The following is a 12,415-nucleotide window of genomic DNA, read 5'->3' on the forward strand; positions in this document are numbered from 1 at the left end:
ATGGATACAAAAGTTATGATAGCTTTCTGACCACTCACCACCAACTTCAGTTGGCCGAGGTGATGTTGAGTTCCTTCAGCTGCGCTTGAGATCTGAGTACATGCCCAGCCCTGGCAGTGCCTGAAAGATGCCGGACTTGAACTCGTCCAGCTTCTTCCCATTGGGCTTCACTATCGTGACCTCATCTTTATGGAGTTGCTGCTCGGAAAGCGTTCCGGAAGGAGACACCTTCCTGAACAGAACACCAATCACGCAGCACTACATCAACAATTAATAAATGGATTTCCTGAAACTCAGAAGCTTCTGTAAGGCCAAGGACACAGTCAACAGGACAAAGTGGCAGCCCAGAAAATGGGACGGTATTCACCAACCCCACATCTGACAGAGAACTGATATCCAAAATACACGAAGAATTCAAGAAACTAGACATTAACAAACCACGCAGAGCAGCACACACAGAGAGATACGGCTGTTGCAGAAAAGTAATATTTGAGTCTGAAGATTCATGATGTGAAACACAAAACTCTATATGAAGGATAAAGAGGAGGGAAGAAAGGGCTCGTTTCCAGAGGATTTTCTAACACTTCCGTCTACCCAAGCCAATTTAGAAAACCATTTTTTTTCAAATTACCTAAATAGAAATAATTTTGTAGAAGAGCTTAAGAGAAATGTAAGGCTCACGGTTATTGAATCCACAGCTCCAGAGCTCAGGCTTGTTCACGAACCGGTATTTGGGAAAATCAACACTAAGTGAAAGTTTGTACCTGCTGGGATGTTTCCACAAACCGGGCTGCACAGCGGATCCTTCGAAGAACTCACACATGAGGCCTCTCCAAAGCCTTTCCCACAATTCCTTAACCGCCAGTGTCTACCTCTAACATCAGCTTTATTACTCCAGGGTCTTCCTACCGACTTTCTGGAGTGAGATCTACCGCATAGCCCCTGGGTGGGAGAGTGCGCCTCTGGAACTCTGGCACCGTTTCTTCTGTTGTTGAGGATTTTTGTTTTGTTTTGTTTTTTGGTTTGGTTGTTTTTTTGTTTTGTTTTTGTTTTTTGTTTTGTTTTGTTTTTTTGAGACAGGGTTTCTCTGTGTAACAGTCCTGGCTGTTCTAGAACTCACTTTGTAGACCACGCTGGCCTTGAACTCACAGAGATCCACCTGCCTCTGCCTCCCGAGTGCTGGGATTTTAAAGGCATGTGCCACTACTGCCCAGCATAACTACAGCAGGCTTGCTTGAGGCCCTGTCACATGACACAGGCTTGCTTGTGACCTTGTGCTGGTGGATACTGGAATCTGGTCCCTGGCAGAAGGTGTCAGTCATGTGTCTGTAGCCCCTAGACCTCTCAGAGCAGCCTCTGTGACCAAGCAAGGCACTTTGAAACTTTCTAGTATGCTGGGAATAAGAATGGACAGTGAAACTGACTTTTCAGGCTTGAGCACAGTAGTTTATCTATGTGCTGTAGAGAATTGGTGGTTCTAACCCTGGCTGGCCTTAAACAAGGCAGAGCTGATATTTATTTCCCCAAGAATGAAAGACCCAACAACAGAGACTGAGATCCCACCTTTTTTCATTAGGCCACGCTGTGGCTAGGAAGTCAGACTCTACACACAGTGAAAGCCAGACGCAAATGCCCCCCCACACTATTTCACACGCACAATCACAGGCAAGACCCAGGGAATAACCATTAATCTGAAATTCTGGTTAATAAGGATGAAAATAAATAGGTAACCCAGATGCACAATACCATTTTTAGCTGGAAAACTAGGACGCCGTCTCCAGACAAGCATGGATGCCCTAAAGAGTGTGGGCTACAAAGCAATTCTTCACTGTTCAGTCAAGTTAGCTTTATCTGCAGGACCCGGAATATTCAATCAGACAAGGAGCGCAAAAAAACTTTAAATATTGTAACAGTACCCACTTATGGAAAAACTGTTTAGTATTTTCTGTCTTTTTTTTTCCTAAATGAGTACAGTCTGTCTGATAACTTTTACAGGGAAAGAGATGGGGAGAGAAAAAATACAACAATATGAAGTTTTACAAAAAGTCAGATCCATGATGCAGGAATGCAGGTTTATCAAAATCAGAACACTATGAACTAGAGTTGTCTCTACTTCGTTCTGTACCCCACTGTTTAATTGGATTATTAGGTGTTTTGGTGACTAGCTTCTTGAGTTCTTCATATATTTTAGAAATCAGCCGTCTGTCAGATGTGGGATTGGTGAAGATCTTTTCCCATTTTGTGGGCTACCGTTTTGTCTTGTTGACTGTGTCTTTTGCCTTGAAGAATCTAAAATGACTGAAAGATACTTAAGAAATTGCTCAACGTCCTTAGTCATCAGGGAAATGCAAATCAAATCAACTATGAGATACCATCTTACACCTGTCTGAATGGCTAAAATCAAAAACACTAATGACAGCTTATGCTGGAGAGGATGTGGAGAAAGGGGAACACTCCTCCGTTGCTGGTGGGAGTGCCAACTTGTACAGCCACTTTGGAAATCAGTATGAAGGTTTCTCAAGAAAATGGGAGTCAGCCGGGTGTTGGTGGCACATGCTTTTAATCCCAGCACTCGGGAGGCAGAGGCAGGCAGATCTCTGTGAGTTCGAGGCCAGCCTGGTCTACAGAGTGAGTTCCAGGACAGCCTCCAAAGCCACAGAGAAACCTTGTCTCGAAAAACAAAACAAAAAAAAAGAAAAAAAAGAAAAAGAAAATGGGAGTCAATCTACCTCACGATCCAGCAATTCCACTCTTAAGCATATACCCAAAGGATGCACATTCATACACCAAGGACGTCTGTTCAAATATGTTTCATTGCAGCATTATTTGTAATAGCCATCAGTGGAGAAAAACAATAAAATCTTGAAATTCACAGGCAAATGGATGGAACTAGAAGAAACCATCCTGAGTAAGGTAACCCAGACACAGAAAGACAAACATGGTATGTACTCACTCACAAGTGAATATTAGACATAGAGCAAAGGATAACCAGACTACAATCTACAACTCCAGAGAAGCTGGGACCTGGATACCTGGAGAAGGGGAAAGGGACAAGATCTCCTGAGCAAATTGGGAGGGAGGGATGGGAGTAGGGAGGAGAACATGAGACATCAGGAAGATTGAGTTGGAGGAAGAATAGAGAAAAAGAGCAAGAAAAGAGATACCTTAATAAAGGAAGCTATTACAGGTTTAAAGAGAAATCTGGCACTAGGGAAATGTCCAAGGATTCAAAAGGATGACCCCAACTAAGAATCTAAGCAATAATGGAGAGGCTGCCTTAAATGCCCTTCCCTGATAATGAGATTGATGACTGCCTTATACGGCATCCTAAGGTCTTCATCCAGTATCTGATGGAAGCAGAGGCAGACACCCACAGCTAAACACTGAGCCAAACTCCTGGAACCCAGTTGCAGAGAGGGAGGAGTGACAAGCAAAGGGATCAAGACCAGACTGGAGAAGCCCACAGAATCAGCTGACCTGAATAAGGTGGAGCTCATGGTCCCCAGACTGATAGCTGGGAAACCAGCATAGGACCGACCCAGACCCCCTGAATGTGGGTGTCAGTTTGGAGGACTGGGCAGTCTATGGGGCTTCTGGAATCCAGCTGTAGAGAGGGAGGAGTGATGAGCAAAGTAATCAAGACCGTGCTGGGGAAACCCACAGAAACAGCTGACCTGAGCAAGTAGGAGCTCACGGACCCCAGTCTGACAGCTGGGGAACCAGCATAAGGCTGAACCAGATCCCCTGAGCATTGGGGGACCTGGGCAATCTATGGGGCCTCTGGCAGTGGAACCAGTATTTATCCCTAGTGCATGAATGGGCTTCGGGAACCCATTCCCTATGGAGGGATACTCTCTCAGCCCAGATATGTGGGGGAGGGCCTAGGTCCTGCCCCAAATGATGTGTCAGACTTTGATGAATCTCCATGAAAGGCCTCATCCTCCCTGGGGAGTGGATTCGGGGTGGGATGGCAAACTGTTTGAGGGCATGGGAGTATGGGAGGGAGAGAGAACTGGGGTTGGTAGGTAAAACTGTGCACCACACCCACTCTCTCTGTTGGTACATTCACCACAGTAATAACCCAATACTGACGTAGAATTGTTAACTAAATTTCACAGTTTACTCAAGTTTCTCTCTTCTCATCCAGTGTGCATTTTGTTCTAGCTTTACAGTAAGTTATCGTGTCTTTTAGCCTCCTCCTGGCTTTTCTCATTTTTCACAGCTGTCACGGGTTTCAGAATATCTGTAGAATGCCCTTCACCTCAAACAACATTTTCTCACTAGCCTGGGGTTCTGACATGTGAGACAGTGACCAGGGTCCCACTTTATCACGTAAGACTAGCATGACTAACCACGGACCGTGAACCCTGATCACCTTACAGCCGTGTTCGTCAGGCTCCTATGCTGTGCGGTTGCTCTCTTCCTCCCTCCACGCTGCCCTTTTGGAAGGGGAAGCCCGCAAGCACCCACACTCACAGAGTAAGGAGTTGTATCAATCTCCCTGAAGGCATCATATCTCTAGGAATTGCTGGGATTCGTCTGTACTGGGAATATGTATGTTGTCCCCCTCTTATTTAATCATACGTATCACTATGGACTCATGGGCATTTGTATTATACATAATGGCCCAACACTACTTTATTGCTGAAATTATTCAGGCTTTGGCCATAACAAGTTCTTTTAGTTAAAATTTATGCCTCTTACATACTCAAATATTTTAGACATCTTTCATACTCAAATATCTTAGAATTCTTCAAGGTATTTCCTCAGTTTATGGTTAAATAAATGCGTTCTGGATTCATCTTCTGCTCCATTTTTAGAATCAGTCACAACTCTAAAGAATGTGTGTTACTTTATTGGAGAGTAGTGTTAAAAACCAAGATGTGGGTCCTAGATGATCACACCCATCTGGCATGTTCCTATATACTCTCTACACTTGCAACCACCAGCCACGGAGTGGATAGACTGGCCTCCACATGAATGTGTCTTCTTAACTCATTTAGAACCTCAAACGTTCATGATATCACAGTCTGGCAAGCTTCTTAGACCACTGGGGAAGCATATTTGTAGCAGCACGCAACATACAGTTCAACCATGGAGGCCAAGAGCAGCTAATGACCTTAAAGATCAGATAGCCTTAATTTAACTAAAATTCCTCGCCACAAGGCTGCTTTGAGTTGTTTGGTTCGTGGGAGAATCCCTTGAGGAAGACTGAGCTCTACAATCAGGAAACACTTTCATTTGAATACAGAGAAAATATATGGCTAATTAGATTTCCAGCTGTTTAAATAACTTCAGATAAATATCTCTGTGTCAGCCAGAAAGAAGTCTCTAGTGCATTCCCACAGAGAGATCCAACTGGGCTGTCCAATATTTTGGCCAACAGTGCAGATGGAGTTGGAGAAAGAAGTTTCTCAAATTTTCAGATGCTACAAAACTGTAAGCTAATATGTCAAGGATGGAACTGAAGACCAGAACCCTAACAGGCTCTCCTGCAGACTGGAAACAACAAGAAATATTAACAGGGTAAAAATAAAGTTGTGTAACTAGGTGTTTTAAATTACTTGCCTAAGGGCGGGAGTAATTACTTATGTGAAAATAGCTGAGGGTTCTCACTGTGTGAAGCCACAAGTGAGCCAGCAGTGTCCAGATCTGGCAGAGACGTGCTGCCTGCTCAGGCTGGAGTAGAGGGCATGCTGGGCTTCGCTTCAGCACGGTTACCATCCCAACTCTGGCTTCGCTATCCACACAACTCCAGGGTCATTATTGTCATTTCAGAGCAACGTAACATTTTTATGTTTTTGAAGTTTTGATTAAGCTTTCTTTTTTGTTTTGTTTGGTTTTGTTTTTCAAGTCAGGGTTTCTCTGTGTAGCCCTGGCTGTCCTGGAACTGCCCCTGTAGATGAGGCTGACCTCAAGCTCACAGAGAACTGCCTACCTCCCAAGTGCTAGGATCAAAGGCGTGTGCCACCACTGGCTTTGATTAAACTTTCATCTACATGGCTATTGGATATAGAGTGATACTTTGACACATTTAATGATCAAAATCAGGGTAATAAGCATATTTATTATATCACCTTTGTGTTAAAAGCTTTTCAAGGCCTCTCTCAGAGCTATTTTAAAATATCTAATAGAGTATCTTTATCTGTGGTCATCCCACTGTGTTATAGAATGTACTAGAACTTGTCCTGTCTGGCTGTATTTTGGAATTCTATGCTTCCCTCCCTCTACCCTCTCTGGCAGCCGCTGTTCTACTATGTATTTTTCTACGATGGCCACGTGCCTTCTACATGTGAACGAGAACACAGAAGATTTGTCTGTCTTCTAAATACCACGTTGTTAACATAAATCAAACATTTTCAAGTATGTGTCTAAAAGAAGACAACTTGAATAACGGATAGAACTGTGCAATTGTGTAATGAGGGCCTAAAGTAATTATAAGGGATGGACCCAAAACTTAGACGTGAAGGCTAGCTAACATGGCCACATGGTGTTGAAGAAGAAGTCCCCACATGTAGTTGGGGAAGAAGGAAGCTGCCTGTTTTGGGAAACTCCACAAGATGAGATGCAGAACAATGGGCACCAGTTCCAAAGAGGCATATTGAGTGTGAGGACAGGAGACTGGCGGCCAGTGAAGAGTAGCCAGCATCACTACACACCTCAGGAGCAACAGCCTCCTGTGTCATCTCCACGGGAGCAGGCACTTGGGGGAACTCCAAGGACCGATAGAAGCTTGGCATGTGGAGTCCTTTTATGAACCTAGCTAGCCGTTCACTGCAAGGATGCTTACATAGTTGATGTTTAAGCATATGTAGTCAAGTATAATTTAAGATTCCTGTAATGGTGACTTACTTTGTCTTTTCTTTTATTATTCTCCAACCTTTTCATTTTTCAGAAAAGTGAATTAAGAACACAAATGGGAAGGCGCAGAAACACCCAACCTTCTGTCAAAAGCACAAATATCACAAAGTGATTAATTATAAAGTCAAAAATGGCCATTTGGTAGAACAAGATGCTAGCCCACTTGGTAAAGTTACGTCATGCATTTCTGCAACAGAAATATTACTTGCCAGAGTGATTGATGAATGTTAAACCACATCTTTGGCCCGTGCCCCTCTGTCAATTTGGGGGGACTCCCATCACTGTGGAGTTAAAGAATGTGGATGGATTCCCAATCTGTGTTTTGTTTTGATTTACATCTGTGTGTTTTCTACTCTGGGGCCACCTGTCCCTGAGCAGCTGGAAGCAGGTGGTGTGAGCAAGGACTCTATGCCAAGACACATTAACTAGTGATCCCTGATGCTGCCAGGGGTGGCTGCTGACCGTGGGAATTACCCTGCTTCAACTTTTACACAGCTGTGTGTTCTAACTCACTGGAGGAAAGCTGTTTCCGATGAAAACGCATTGTGTTTGTAGACAACAAAGTTTGTCAATTCATCACCCGCAACTGCTCTCATAGCTTACAGAACAACGTCCACGCAAATCAGGTCATGGGGGAACGTGCTGCCGTGAGTGTGAGAACTATTCCAGAGACCCATCTGGAAGGTGCATTCCTAAGTAATGGAACGCTGAAAACACACGTGCAGGCAGTTGGATCCACTGTGGGCATGCAACAAAAAACAATGGAGTTTCATATTCTTTTTCTTTCTGGTTTTGGTTTTGATTTTTCCAGACACGGTTTCTCTGTGTAGCCCTGGCTGTCCTAGAACTCACTCTGTAACCAGGCTGACTTCAAACTCACAGAGATCCGCCAGTCTCTGCCTCCCACAAGTGCTGGGATTAAAGGCGTGCACCACCAATACCCAGAAAGTTCCATATCTCTTTATTTGAGTTATTTTAAGAAATGTGAACTTAGTGCACACAGCTTAACTCTGGTTTTGAAAACAGTATTTTTATAATCGTATAAAAAGACCTTTTTCCTTTTTAAAACTATTAACCTAAGTTAATTAAATATTAGCCTTTACAAAATTTCTCTGAATTATTACAATGGGTCAGTCATCTAAGGTCATAGTTGACTATAGCCAAATTTCTGCCACTGTGGAAGCCTGTGGAGGGAAATGGATCTCTCTGAACAGAAGTAGAATCTGGTGACAGGAAGTCAGACAGGTGTCACACATGCCTCTCAGGACTCTGCATTTATTGGTTATTTACTTATTGAACATACAATCACGGAATGCCTGCTTGGTACTGCAGATGCTACAAGGTGATCCTCTGTCTTCTTTCATTTGAGGTCCATGCCTTTCAGTCCATGAGTTCTATTTGTAGGATTTGGAGAAACTGTGCCCAGTTCATCATTCTGTAATGAGAGAGGCATTCAACATGCATGCTGCCCAATGGAGAAACCACTAGTCACACGTAACCATCAAGCACTTAGAGTGTAGGTATTGCAAGCGAGGGGTGCAACTGTGCATTTCTGAGTTTACTCACTTAGCACGCGGAGCCGGTGAGATGACTCAGTGGATAAAGGTGCGTGCCACTGAGCCTGAGGGTCTGAGTTTACTCACTTAGCACGTGGAGCCGGTGAGGTGACTCAGTGGATAAAGGTACGTGCCACCGAGCCTGAGGGTCTGAGTTTGATCCCCAGAGCCCACATAGTAGGAGAAAACTGACTTCTATGAGTTGCCTTCTGACCTCCACACATGTCCCACAGCAACTGCGTATATGTAATTAATACAAAAATTGCATGTGATTAGTGGGCACCATATTAGACAGCACCAATTTTGTGTCTGCCCTGATGTAAAAGACAGAATTTTTGCATCTCAGTTTAAAATATGCTTCCAAAGAAAGTCAGCATAAAAAATGATAAATATGATGGGGCTATAAGTCATGGTGACTCCCACATTGTTTCCTGTATAAATGTGAACATTCAGCTTGTCACCATGTCCTTGCCCTGTTCCATTATCTATCTGTAGATAGAGATCTCACCTACCCACCTGCAGTGCTGACCACGCCTATTTGGGCGTGGTCACAGGTACGTGGGGGTAGGAGAGATGAAGGGAAAGAGGAAGGGGAGCTCGCTCTCTTTGGGCCTGCGATCGAGGTCGGAGTCCAAGAAATAATCTTACTTCATACAAATGCTTCATCTGTGAGTGAAGCCAGGGAGAATCTGTAATGCTCAGCTTGGTCCACAGAGCCTACTGAGCACCTAGGTGAGAACAGCTTGTGAACAGAGGTTGGCCTGAATCTGTGGTGCGACACAACACTGCCCTGAGGTATCCCAGAAGAGCCCTGAACCAATCTGTGTGCTCCATGACATCCAGTAGAGCCCAGTTAGCCAGTTTTTTACCGCAATTGCCATTATTGACTGTAATTTCAGAGATCATTTCTGTCAGTCATAATTGGCATTATTGGTATGAAAGCTATCCAATGACTTTAAAATCACATTTTTATTGCAGTAAGTCTAGAAGCAAAAACTAGTGATTCCTAATCTATCAGAATTGCAACTGTATCAATAGGTCTCTCTCTGTCTGTGCACGTACACATGTGTGTGCCCATGCATGCTTATGAGCGTGCCTGTGTGTGTGTGTGTGTGTGTGTGTGTGTGTGTGTGTGTGTGTGTGTGTGTGTGTTGACTAGAAACCAGCTCAAATAAAGTACTGTGTGACCCTGGCTATTTTCTTTTATTAAGTCAAAGACAAAGCTCCTTTTCCATCTCCTAAAGAACAAAGCAATCCTGCATAATGGAAAACAGTAGGAGTCAGCACCCCAGGCAGGACTTTCAGTGTGGTGTTGGGACTTCTTCTTAGTCCTGCTGTAATGGCCAGTATTAAATCTGCAATCCTCACTCAACCAGATAAAGATGCTACATGCATATTCACAATAAAAACTGCATTTAATTTTTCCATATAGAAAACCATGAATTGATTTGCTGATGGAATATAGAGAGACAGGTTGTACTTTCATTGTGTCCCACAGATCTCTGAAACCATATCGTCTTTAAATAATTGCCTTAGAAACATGAATGGGAGGCAGTCCCAGGAGAGGAGGGATGGTTTGATTTTTAAGCTAGGCATGAGCATGACTTTCTCTGCGTTGTCACTCGTCCTTTGCAGCATGTGACTGCAACAAGGGAGGAGCCCGAGACCTGTCTGTGATCCAGACACTGGCTGGAGCCACTACCAGGAGGGTCTCAGTGGCCATCGGGGTCATAGCCAGGGATTCCCTTCTTTGTCTTTGTCTTCAATGTCACTTGTGCTTTGATCACAGGAACCATACCATGTCTTCCCTCTCCAAAGCAGTGCAAGGGTTAATTGGGCTGCCTGCTAACAAGGAAGATAAAAATAGAGCCTGCCTATCTGTGAGTGGACTTCAAAGGCCTCAGACAGAACATATATACCATGGGGAAGATTTTGAGACAACATGTTTCCTTATCTGAGGAATTGTTAAAGGTCAAAGACTATTTTGAGTCTGTGAGGTATGATTTGTACTCAAGGAATAGATGAGCCAACTCTGGGTTGACCTTTGACGTCTACTGATTTTTACATCCTTGGCCTTCAACTTAGGCTTCAAGAAGTGATCACTGGAGTCGGGCACTGGTCGCACTTTAATCCCAGAACTCGGAGGCAGAGGCAGGCAGATCTCTGTGAGTTCAAGGACAGCCTGGTCTACAGAGCGAGTTCCAGGATAGCCTCCAAAACAATACAGACAAACTCTGTCTCGAAAAACCAAAAAAAAAAAAAAAAAGCAACAACAATCCAGGACCATATGACTTCAGTACAGAATTCTACCAGAAATTCAAAGAAGAGCTAATACAAATACTCCTCAAATTCTTCCACACAATAGAAGCAGAAGGATCATTGCCAAACTCTTTTTACGATGGTACAATGACCACACAAAGACATAACTAAGAAAAAGAGCAACAGACCAATCTGCCTCATGAACATTGATGCAAAAAATACTCCCTAAAATGCTGGCAAACTAAATTCAAGAACACATCAGAAAAATCATTCCCCATGATCCAGATGCAGGGATGGTTTAACACATGGAAATCTGTCAATGTTATCCACCATATAAGCAAACTGAAAGAAAAAAACAAAACAAAACACATGATCATCTCACTAGATGCTGAAAAATTCTTTGACAAAATCCAACACCCCTTCATGATACAGGTCCTGGAGCAACTGGGGGTAAAAGGGCATACCTAAACAAAATAAAGGCAATATACAGCAAACCAACAGCCAGCATCAAACTAAATGGAGAGAAAAGTCAATGCGATTCCTCTAAAGTCAGGAACAAGACAAGGCTGTCCACTCTTTCCATATCTCTTCAATATTGTACTTGAAGTGTTAGCTAGAGTAATAACATGATATAAAGAGATCAAGGGGATACGAATTGAAAAGGAAGGGGTCAAACTTTCACTATTTGCAGATGATATGATAGTTTACATAAGTGACCCAAAAAAATTCTACCAGGGAACTCCTACAGCTGATCAGCACCTTCAGTAAAGTGGCAGGATACAAGATTAACCCCAAAAAATCAGTAGCCCTCCTATATGTAGATGATAGGCAGGGAAAGAAATCAGAGAAACATCACCCTTCACAATAGCCACAAACAATATAAAAAACTTTGGGGCAACTCTAACTAAACAAGTGAAAGAACGGTATGAAAAGAACTTCACATCTTTAAAGAAAGAAATTAAAGAAGACATCAGAAAATGGAAAGATCTCCCATGTTCTTGGATACATAGGATCAACATAGTAAAAATGGCAATCTTACCAAAAGCAATCTACAGATTCAATGCAATTCCTATCAAAATATCAGCACAATTTTTCACAGACCTCGAAAGGATGATCCTCAAATTTATATGGAAAAACAAAAGACCCAGGATAGCCCAAACAACCCTGTACTATAAAGAAACTTCAGGAGGCATCACCATCCCTGACTTCAAGCTCTACTATAGAGCTATAGTCCTGAAAACAGCTTGGTATTGGCACAAAAATAGACAGGTAGACCAATGGAATCAAAGACCCTGGTATCAACCCACACACCTTTGAACACCTGATCTTTGACAAAGAAGCTAAAACTATACAATGGAAAAAAGAAAGCATCTTCAACAAATGGTGCTGGAGTAATTGGATGCTGGCATGTAAAAGACAGCAGATAGATCCATATCTACCACCATGCACAAAACTTAAGTCCAAATGGATCAAAGACCTCAGCATCAACCCAGCCACATTGAACCTATTAGAAGGAAAAGTGGGAAGTACCCTTGAATGCACTGGCACAGGAGACCACTTCCTGAACATAACACCAGTAGCACAGACACTGAGATTGACAATTAATACATGGGACCTCCTGAAACTGAGAAGCTTCTGTAAGGCAGAGGACACAGTCAAAAAGACAAAATGACAGCCTACAGAATAGGAAAAGATCTTCACCAACCCCACATCTGACAGAAGGCTGATCTACAAAATAT

General features: G+C 43.1%; 1 long non-coding RNA gene across 1 annotated transcript in view; it reads right to left on the reverse strand.

Annotated features, from left to right (window-relative positions):
* Positions 1-8,120: 8,120 nt before the first annotated feature.
* The window catches only part of LOC121139404, a 29,917-nt gene continuing 25,622 nt past the window's right edge, over positions 8,121-12,415 (reverse strand). Inside the window, exon 3 of the long non-coding RNA XR_005876367.1 lies at positions 8,121-8,296. This is a non-coding gene — a long non-coding RNA (uncharacterized LOC121139404). The remainder of the gene's footprint in view (positions 8,297-12,415) is intronic.

The sequence above is a fragment of the Mesocricetus auratus genome, unplaced genomic scaffold, assembly GCF_017639785.1.
Source record: "Mesocricetus auratus isolate SY011 unplaced genomic scaffold, BCM_Maur_2.0 Super-Scaffold_15014, whole genome shotgun sequence".
In the NCBI taxonomy this organism is placed as follows: Eukaryota; Metazoa; Chordata; class Mammalia; order Rodentia; family Cricetidae; genus Mesocricetus; species Mesocricetus auratus.